Here is a 10,000-nt window from a genome sequence, read left to right on the forward strand (position 1 = left end):
GTCCGTCCTCTTTTTCTCCTACAGCCGTTTCTCTTCTCTCGACGATTCCAGCGGTTCCCGGTACGGGAACTCACGCAAGTGAAAAAGCGAGCGAGACGTACCGTCGGGTGGGTGTGTGTGTTCGGGGACTGGACGACCGGCGCGACGTTAGGATGCGCGGTCCAGCGATAGACGACGAAGAGGCATGGGATGACCAACACTCTCTTTTCTCTATTCTCGAAGCGTCGAATTGCCATAAAAAAAAAATCACACGCGCGCACGACATAGTCGTACGCGCGTGTATACCTCGTCTCTCTCAAAGTTTTTTTCTCGAGCCTCGCCAAAGGGGATCGTCTTCTTCCTCGTCTACGATCTCTCCGACGACGACGACCGTACGAACAACTTCGTAACGGACTCACATGCGCATTTTCCTCGGGTACAGAAACGCTGCGGAAAACACCTCGAGCTTGTAGTTACAGCAGCACCCGTGTATAGCCGATCTTAGACACACGCTAGTTCGCACACGCGTTACATATATAATATGTAAGATTTCCGACGAACGTGGCTTTTCGGGAGCCAGGCGCGCGGGCAGAGAGATACACGACGACGGGGAAAATTCGTCCCGATACGAGTACGTGTACTCTCCGATCTCCGCGCGACGCTGGGGATCATACCTCCCTAAGTCGTCAGAGCGCTCGAAGAAATCTCGCGTGTGCGTTCCCGGATCTACGGCTGATACTTTCGGGGCTTGTAAAAAAGCACAGAGCGTGTAAAACGCAACGACGACCCATCGATGCGACGGTCCTCGTTGTTGTCAGTCGCTTTCGCGAAGAGACGGAGTGGGCATTCGATCCCTGGGGCTGTACGAGAGTCTTAAGAAAAGACGGTAGATTATGGCAAAGTTTCGCACGCCATCGAGTTTAGGTTTTTTTTTTGGTTCTCTCTTCTCTCCTCTCTCGACCGAGTTCCCATATTTGCTTTCTCTCTCAGTCTCGCCAAATATAATATTCTTTTAAGACGACGTCGGGGGCGCGGACCTTCGTGCGTCGAACACCGGCAAACGTAGCATATATCGCCTGATATGAAAAAAAAATCGGTCACGAGGAGAACACTACGAGTATATACGTTCGATAACCGATACACGAAGCGGTGCATAAGCGGGCGGTCGCCCTCGTAAGGACGACTCACGACGCCGCGAGCACTCACGCAGGTCCGTGACCGGTTCTCTCCGCTCTTATTCGTATCCCTTCGTATACCTTCGTCCGACTCTGAAACGTTCTCTTATAATTTTTAAGAAGAACGACGGCGGGTTGTCAAGGCAAGAAGGGACAGAGAGAGACAGAGGTAGAGTTTCGTAGTCTCCCGTGAACACGATAGATTATATATCGAGCATGCGTACGACTTGCACGGTCTCTGCACGACCGCGACGAACGCCGACGAGCGTCCAACAATCGCTCGTACGTCGCGTATGTTCTCTCCGTCCGCTCTTATTCGTATCCTCGTTCTTGTACCTTCGTCCGACTCTGAAACGTTCTCTTATATAAAGAAGAACGACGGCGGGTTGTTAAGGCAAGAAGGGACAGAGAGAGACAGATACGGAGAGTAACGATACGCAACGCAAGCAGTCTTAGGTTTACGTGAGCAACCCTCAGCCAGGCGTGGTCCAGGAATTGTATCCGTGGACCGCAATGTGCGTTCGAAATGTCGATGTTCATGTGTCCTGCAGTTCACACGTTGACGCGCAATTAGCTGCGTTCTTCATCGACCCACGAGCCAAGTGATCCACCGTTCAGGGTAATCTTTTATAAATTTACAACAGTTCAATACTCAAATGTACTCTTCTCGGTTCTAGCGAAGCCGAGTTCCGTCACGTTCGACCAACGGGAATCGAACGCGCAGAAGTCGCCATAGGATTGACGACACAAAAACGTTCGAAAAAAAAGAAAACGACGAACGCGCGAAGATACGCGCGTTCGCCGGCCGGGCGTAAAGTACATTATGATATATAACAACCATCGAGATCGAAGCTCCGTTCGTCAGGAAACGACGGGGATATATACACCCGATTCTGAATCCTCTGTACAGCACACGATCTCGCGAACGAGTAAGCACGGTGGCTAGCCCATGTTATATATGTGTTTGATTCTACTCTCTCGTCCAATTATTCAAGAAACAGCGCGCGTGCATCTCTCCATCTTTCGGGTGATAGTAAAGATTCGATGGGATTCGCGCGGCCGTCCGCCTCGAGCGGTCTTTCGTCCCAATATCCAGAAGCAGAGTTTGAAAAACTCTAGCGACGGCACGGGTGTCCGACTCACGACATCGAGGTTTCGAAGCCGGCGATCCCCTCCGAACGGATGGCGACCACGCGACCGACTGAAAGCATGAAAAATCGACGAAAGATAGAACACATCTCCGTTCGGGTGGTGTTTTTTTTAAAAAAAAAAAAAAAAACAAAAATTCGATGGGACTCGCAGCCATCGTCCTCGCGCGGTCTTTCGTCCCGATATCCAGAAGCAGAGTTTGAAAAACTCTAGCGACGGCACGGGTGTCCGACTCACGACAACGAGGATAGACAGCCGGTCCCCTCCGAACGGGTTATGCGACGATAAACTCGATGAAACTTTAGTCTCGTTCAGGTAGTGTGTGTCTTGTAAATCAAAAATTCGATGGGACACGCATCCATCGTCCTCGCGCGGTCTTTCGTCCCAACATCCAGAAGCAGAGTTTGAAAAACTCTAGCGACGGCACGGGTGTCCGACTCACGACAACGAGGATAGACAGCCGGTCCCCTCTGAACGGTATATTATATATGAGATGATAGACGACAAACTGGATGAAACTTTAAGTCTCGTTCAGGTAGTGTGTAAATCAAAAATTCGATGGGACTCGCATCCGTCGTCCTCGCGCGGTCTTTCGTCCCGATATCCAGAAGCAGAGTTTGAAAAACTCTAGCGACGGCACGGGTGTCCGACTCACGACAACGAGGAAAGACAGCCGGTCCCCTCTGAACGGTATATTATATGAAACTTTAAGTCTCGTTCAGGTAGTGTGTAAGTCAAAAATTCGATGGGACTCGCATCCGTCGTCCTCGCGCGGTCTTTCGTCCCGATATCCAGAAGCAGAGTTTGAAAAACTCTAGCGACGGCACGGGTGTCCGACTCACGACATCGAGGCTTCGAAGCCGGCGGCGTTCCCCTCTGAACGAACTTCGGCTAGACTAGTTACGAATCGTTGCTACACATCGTCTTCATCGTCGTCGTCGTCGACATCGACATCATCATCATCATCATATCATCATCATCATCATATCATCATCATCATCATCATCGGTCATCGTCGCATAGCGGGCCAACATCCACGCGATGCGTCTTCGTTCTAGGTTACCCGATCCACGAGTATGTTACACGTGGTTTCGTTATTTCGAACGAAACGACATACGAAGAGCACACGCCCTTTGGGTAGGAAGCACGTTTCGAGAACGACGAGAGTTTCGATGAAAGAGACGAGAGAAGTCGACGCAGAAGGTATCCATGGATCTTCGAAGAGAACCTTCGAAGATGTATATCGGTATCCTTTCGCTCTGCGCGACTCGCTACAAGTTCTTTCGCTCTCGTCGACTCGTTCTAGACGCTTCGTTCGATCCCAAAGAGGAGTCTTCGATATGTCCCGTTGCTAGGAGGAGAACAAACGCAACACAGACCACGAAACATAGAAGAGAATAGGCGAGCATGATCACTCCGACACGAGGCACTTTAGAGATTTTCTTATTAGTTTGCATGGACTTTTATATTTCGTTTGTACGGTTTCCACGATGCAAATACGAAATACGAGATCGTGACGGCGGGTCTTTCTGTGTACGGCCTCTCGCAGGCGCCACGACTGCATTTCTCTTTACACCTGGTTTCCATCGTAATTTTTTCGTTTGATATCGAGCCTTAACTTTTGTTGGCTCTTTCGAAGCTAGAGTTCCCTTTTATTAGAATTTCATATATATATATATATATATATTATATGTTATATGTTTTATTCGGAGACGGCGGGTCTTTCTGTTTACGACCTCACGCAGGCGCCTCGAATAAGTTTCATTCGCATTTCGTTTTTATACTTGTATATATATATCTCTTCATCCCGATGATCGAGAGAGAGTGCCACCTTCTCTTCGTATAATTCCGTAGCTGGAGGGTCGTCTCCTCCTTAAGAATATTTCTATTCGTGCCAACGGAGGTTGCCAAGCTCCCTGGCGTTTTCGTTTGTTAAAGTATATAGCTTGTTAATACGTCGTATATACTTTCGTCGATACAGGAGGAGTACGGCTCCTTACCGACCATTGTGATATATATTTCATAGTTTTTATATGTGTTCAAGTCAAATTCTTTTGGTATCGTATCGTTAATGATCCTTCCGCAGGTTCACCTACGGAAACCTTGTTACGACTTTTACTTCCTCTAAATGATCAAGTTTGGTCATCTTCCCGGTAACATCGGCAATGCTTATCACATTGGCCGCGCACCAGTCCGAAGACCTCACTAAATCATTCAATCGGTAGTAGCGACGGGCGGTGTGTACAAAGGGCAGGGACGTAATCAACGCGAGCTTATGACTCGCGCTTACTGGGAATTCCTCGTTCATGGGGAATAATTGCAAGCCCCAATCCCTAGCACGAAGGAGGTTCAGCGGGTTACCCGGGCCTTTCGGCCAGGGAAAACACGCTGATTCCTTCAGTGTAGCGCGCGTGCGGCCCAGAACATCTAAGGGCATCACAGACCTGTTATTGCTCAATCTCGTGCGGCTAGAAGCCGCCTGTTCCTCTAAGAAGATTTGTTTGTACGTTGGTAGTAAAAACCCACCGACCGAAGCCGGGGGCCTTCGAGATACCATAAGTTACGTCTATTTAGCAGGCTAGAGTCTCGTTCGTTATCGGAATTAACCAGACAAATCGCTCCACCAACTAAGAACGGCCATGCACCACCACCCACCGAATCAAGAAAGAGCTATCAATCTGTCAATCCTTCCGGTGTCCGGGCCTGGTGAGGTTTCCCGTGTTGAGTCAAATTAAGCCGCAGGCTCCACTCCTGGTGGTGCCCTTCCGTCAATTCCTTTAAGTTTCAGCTTTGCAACCATACTTCCCCCGGAACCCAAAAGCTTTGGTTTCCCGGAAGCTGCCCGCCGAGTCATCGGAGGAACTTCGGCGGATCGCTGGCTGGCATCGTTTATGGTTAGAACTAGGGCGGTATCTGATCGCCTTCGAACCTCTAACTTTCGTTCTTGATTAATGAAAACATTTTTGGCAAATGCTTTCGCTTCTGTCCGTCTTGCGACGATCCAAGAATTTCACCTCTAACGTCGCAATACGAATGCCCCCATCTGTCCCTATTAATCATTACCTCGGGGCTCCGAAAACCAACAAAATAGAACCGAGGTCCTATTCCATTATTCCATGCACACAGTATTCAGGCGAAGGTAGCCTGCTTTAAGCACTCTAATTTGTTCAAAGTAAACGTATCGGCCCACCTCGACACTCAGTGAAGAGCACCGCGATGGGATATTAGTTGGACCGCCCGCGAGGAGCTAAGCCCACCGATAGGACGTACCACATAATGCCAGTTAAACACCGCGAGCGGTGAACCGACACTGTGACACACAGATTCAACTACGAGCTTTTTAACCGCAACAACTTTAATATACGCTATTGGAGCTGGAATTACCGCGGCTGCTGGCACCAGACTTGCCCTCCAATTGGTCCTCGTTAAAGGATTTAAAGTGTACTCATTCCGATTACGGGGCCTCGGATGAGTCCCGTATCGTTATTTTTCGTCACTACCTCCCCGTGCCGGGAGTGGGTAATTTGCGCGCCTGCTGCCTTCCTTGGATGTGGTAGCTGTTTCTCAGGCTCCCTCTCCGGAATCGAACCCTGATTCCCCGTTACCCGTTACAACCATGGTAGGCGCAGAACCTACCATCGACAGTTGATAAGGCAGACATTTGAAAGATGCGTCGCCGGTGCTAGATGACCATGCGATCAGCACAAAGTTATTCAGAGTCACCAAAACAAACGATGGACGGACAGACGAGCCATCCGCCACCGATTGGTTTTGATCTAATAAAAGCATTCCTACCATCTCTGGTCGGAATCTGTTTGCATGTATTAGCTCTAGAATTACCACAGTTATCCAAGTAAATGTAGGTATGATCTAAGAAACCATAACTGATTTAATGAGCCATTCGCGGTTTCACCTTAATGCGGCATGTACTGAGACATGCATGGCTTAATCTTTGAGACAAGCATATGACTACTGGCAGGATCAACCAGGGATCTTATTCGTATAACAATTCTTATAAATTTCGTTTAAGTTCTCTTCGTGTCGTAGGTGGGACGTAAGCACCGTACGACGAGACTTTTCGTTCTTAAGATAGATATATTATAAAATATATCTCCTAGCGACGTTCGAGATACACCCATAGTTCAGTAATAATCTTCGAACGCCGCTCGCAGCCACTTTGTAATTCTCAACTCCACCTCCTCTCTTCTCTCTCTCTCTCTCTCTCTCATAGTCTTATATAAAATGTTTAGAATCGTACTTCTAAAGGAACATTTCCATAATGCTGTCTTCGTGTAAAAAGACTTATTAGAATATCTTAGCGGTAAAGCACGTATACGCACCTCACGCTGAACGAACAAGCGCGTATCCCAGTGCGTCGCGCTGGACATACCGTAAGAATATTCTTTCAATCGGTAGAACATTTTCGGCAGAAGACATACTACGCAAAGATAGTACGCTCCTACCGCCTCATCGGATACTTCTGCGAAAGCAGAAGTTTTTATAGAAAGCAGACGGTTATACTCTTTTGAATGAATCGATGCTCAGTTAGTACAAGCACACACGCATCTAACAATTTTTGTTAGAATACGTACACACAGGTCACCAGCTTCCCGACTCAGGGGAACCTTGCCACGATATTTGGTCATTACGTCCAGGACAGCGACCCGCGGCGCAGCAGTGTAGAGAAAAAACCAGAACGAGAACGGAGGAACAGTCGAGAAATAGCGTAAAATACACTAAGACTCGAGGAGCGGTGACTGAATTCTCAACCGAGGCCGTAGAATAGCCACGCGCTCAACGCTGTTCCGACCGAACCGTCCGGCTCGACGTCTCTCTTATAGATACGAAAGCGCCAGCCGGAAGGCCGGCGCCGGCCGGGCTAGCGGCCGCGCGCTTACGGTGCAAAACCTCCGTAGCAACGTACCGTTCGGAAGGGACGCTGGAACTTAGTCTCGCGAACGCTCGATCACTACTATACAAAGCCAATATCCAACCATCGAAATACATTACCAGACGTTTTATTAACATAATAGAAATGCATTTTTACCAAAAAATTAATTTTTTTTTTCACCGAAAAATTGCATCAGTAAACATACTCTTTTATCGAATACGGACAAAAAATAAGTTTATAATCAATTACAATACGTTAAAATAAGTAGAAATATGCAAAAAAATATATACCTTGTAACGTTAATTAACGAAAAAATTAGAAAAATATCCCAGTCGTGTCAGTTCGACGAACGCTAATTTTTTGAAAAAATCGATAAAAATGTTTAATCCCGACGTATTTAATAGAGATAGAACGATTCCCGTAAAAAAATTCATACCTTGTAACGCTTTTTAACGAATAAACTCGAAAAAACTTTTTCGCCCTCGGAATTTTTCTAAGTCCCAACGTACCGGCTCGGAATTTTTCTATGTTCCAACGACCGGTCGTGTCGGTCCAAACGTTTTTATATCCGTCTGCCGACGATATAAACGCTTAATCCCGACGTATTTTATCGAGTTATAACGATTTCTTGTAAAATATTCATACCTTCTAACACTTTTTAACGAGTTATTTGGAGGGGATCTTTCGGCCTTTTCGTAGCGGTGCGAAAAAATTCTAAGTTCCAACGTCCCGGTCACGTTGGTCCGGAGGGTGAAATTTTTTAAAAAAATAAAGTGAAATCGCTACTTTCGACTAGATTTCGTCGAAACGTAACGATTTCACGCAAAATTTCGATACGTTATAACGCTTTTTGGCGAGTTATTTCGAGTTGAACTTTCGGTACTTTCGTAACGGGGCGAAAAAATTCTAAGTTCCAACGTCCCGGTCACGTTGGTCCGGAGGGTGAAATTTTTTAAAAAAATAAAGTGAAATCGCTACTTTCGACTAGATTTCGTCGAAACGTAACGATTTCACACAAAATTTCGATACGTTATAACGCTTTTTGGCGAGTTATTTCGAGTTGAACTTTCGGCCTTTTCGTAGCGGTGCGAAAAAATTCTAAGTTCCAACGTCCCAGTCACGTTGGTCCGGAGGATGAAATTTTTCAAAAAAATAAAGTGAAATCGCTACTTTCGACTAGATTTCGTCGAAACATAACGATTTCACACAAAATTTCTATACCTTATAACACTTTTTCCCGAGTTATTTCGAGTTGAACTTTCGGTACTTTCGTAACGGGGCGAAAAAATTCTAAGTTCCAACGTCCCGGTCACGTTGGTCCGGAGGACGAAATTTTTTAAAAAAATAAAGTGAAGTCGTTACGTTCGACTAGATTTCGTCGATACGTAACGATTTCACGCAAAATTTCGATACGTTATAACGCTTTTTAGCGAGTTATTTCGAGTTGAACTTTCGGTACTTTCGTAACGGGGCGAAAAAATTCTAAGTTCCAACGTCCCAGTCACGTTGGTCCGCAGGATGAAATTTTTCAAAAAAATAAAGTGAAATCGCTACTTTCGACTAGATTTCGTCGAAACATAACGATTTCACGCAAAATTTCGATACGTTATAACGCTTTTTGGCGAGTTATTTCGAGTTGAACTTTCGGTACTTTCGTAACGGGGCGAAAAAATTCTAAGTTCCAACGTCCCGGTCACGTTGGTCCGGAGGATGAAATTTTTCAAAAAAATAAAGTAAAATCGCTACTTTCGACTAGATTTCGTCGAAACATAACGATTTCACGCAAAATTTCGATACGTTATAACGCTTTTTGGCGAGTTATTTCGAGTTGAACTTTCGGTACTTTCGTAACGGGGCGAAAAAATTCTAAGTTCCAACGTCCCGGTCACGTTGGTCCGGAGGACGAAATTTTTTAAAAAAATAAAGTGAAATCGTTACGTTCGACTAGATTTCGTCGATACGTAACGATTTCACGCAAAATTTCGATACGTTATAACGCTTTTTAGCGAGTTATTTCGAGTTGAACTTTCGGTACTTTCGTAACGATGCGAAAAAATTCTAAGTTCCAACGTCCCGGTCAGGTTGGTCCGGAGGACGAAATTTTTTAAAAAAATAAAGTGAAATCGCTACTTTCGACTAAATTTCGTCGATACGTAACGATTTCACTGATAATTTCGATGCGTCATAACGCTTTTTCTCGAGTTATTTCGACTCGAACGTTCGAACAGTGGCGAATATTTCAAAGTCCCTGCGACGCAACGATACGCTCTTACGCGTTGCTCGCTCGCTCCGCTCGCTCGAAAAAAAAAGTAGCCCAACCCAAAACCAATCCCTTTAGCGTTCGTTCTTCGATTTCATCGAAATCTTCGTTCGAACGCTTGGGATCGGTTTTGGGTTGGGCTATATTCGTCCGAGCGAGCGCAGCGAGCGAGCATTTGTCGCGATTATTTTCCTCGTTTTCGTCTCTCTCGTGAAACGGGAAAAAACGTGGAAAACGGGAAAAAACGGGAAAAAACGGGAAAAAACGCGAAGAAACGGGAAAAAACGCGAAAAAACGTTTAAAAATATTTGAAAAAGCGCGCGCGCGCGCGCGCAATACGAGCTGCGCAGAACGGCGTACCTTAAGAGAGTGTTACCTACTCCGGCGCATACCCGCTGATTCGGAGGTGCGCGCGCAGCGGTAGCACGAGCGGCTAAGTCCAGCGGCGTATTGCTTTTTACTGGCACGCGACAAAGTTGCAGCGGCGTATCGCTTTCTATTCGTGCGTCTCGTTGTTTGATTTAAAGGAAAAAAAAAATCGCTACG

General features: G+C 46.3%; 1 long non-coding RNA gene and 2 other non-coding genes across 3 annotated transcripts in view; all 3 read right to left on the bottom strand.

Moving 5' to 3' along the window:
* The window catches only part of LOC126876156 (uncharacterized), a 33,996-nt gene extending 33,692 nt beyond the window's left edge, over positions 1-304 (bottom strand). The window contains exon 1 of the long non-coding RNA XR_007693965.1: positions 1-304. This exon is cut by the window's left edge and continues 129 nt beyond it. This is a non-coding gene — a long non-coding RNA (uncharacterized LOC126876156).
* A 1,317-nt stretch (positions 305-1,621) lies between these two features.
* Positions 1,622-1,776, bottom strand: LOC126876183 (5.8S ribosomal RNA). The gene has a single exon (XR_007693987.1). It is a non-coding gene; the product is annotated as a 5.8S ribosomal RNA (ribosomal RNA).
* Positions 1,777-4,372: 2,596 nt separating this feature from the next.
* On the bottom strand, positions 4,373-6,295 carry LOC126876167 (small subunit ribosomal RNA). The gene has a single exon (XR_007693976.1). It is a non-coding gene; the product is annotated as a small subunit ribosomal RNA (ribosomal RNA).
* Positions 6,296-10,000: the final 3,705 nt, after the last annotated feature.

This window comes from Bombus huntii, unplaced genomic scaffold (assembly GCF_024542735.1).
Source record: "Bombus huntii isolate Logan2020A unplaced genomic scaffold, iyBomHunt1.1 ctg00000066.1, whole genome shotgun sequence".
Classification (NCBI taxonomy): Eukaryota; Metazoa; Arthropoda; class Insecta; order Hymenoptera; family Apidae; genus Bombus; species Bombus huntii.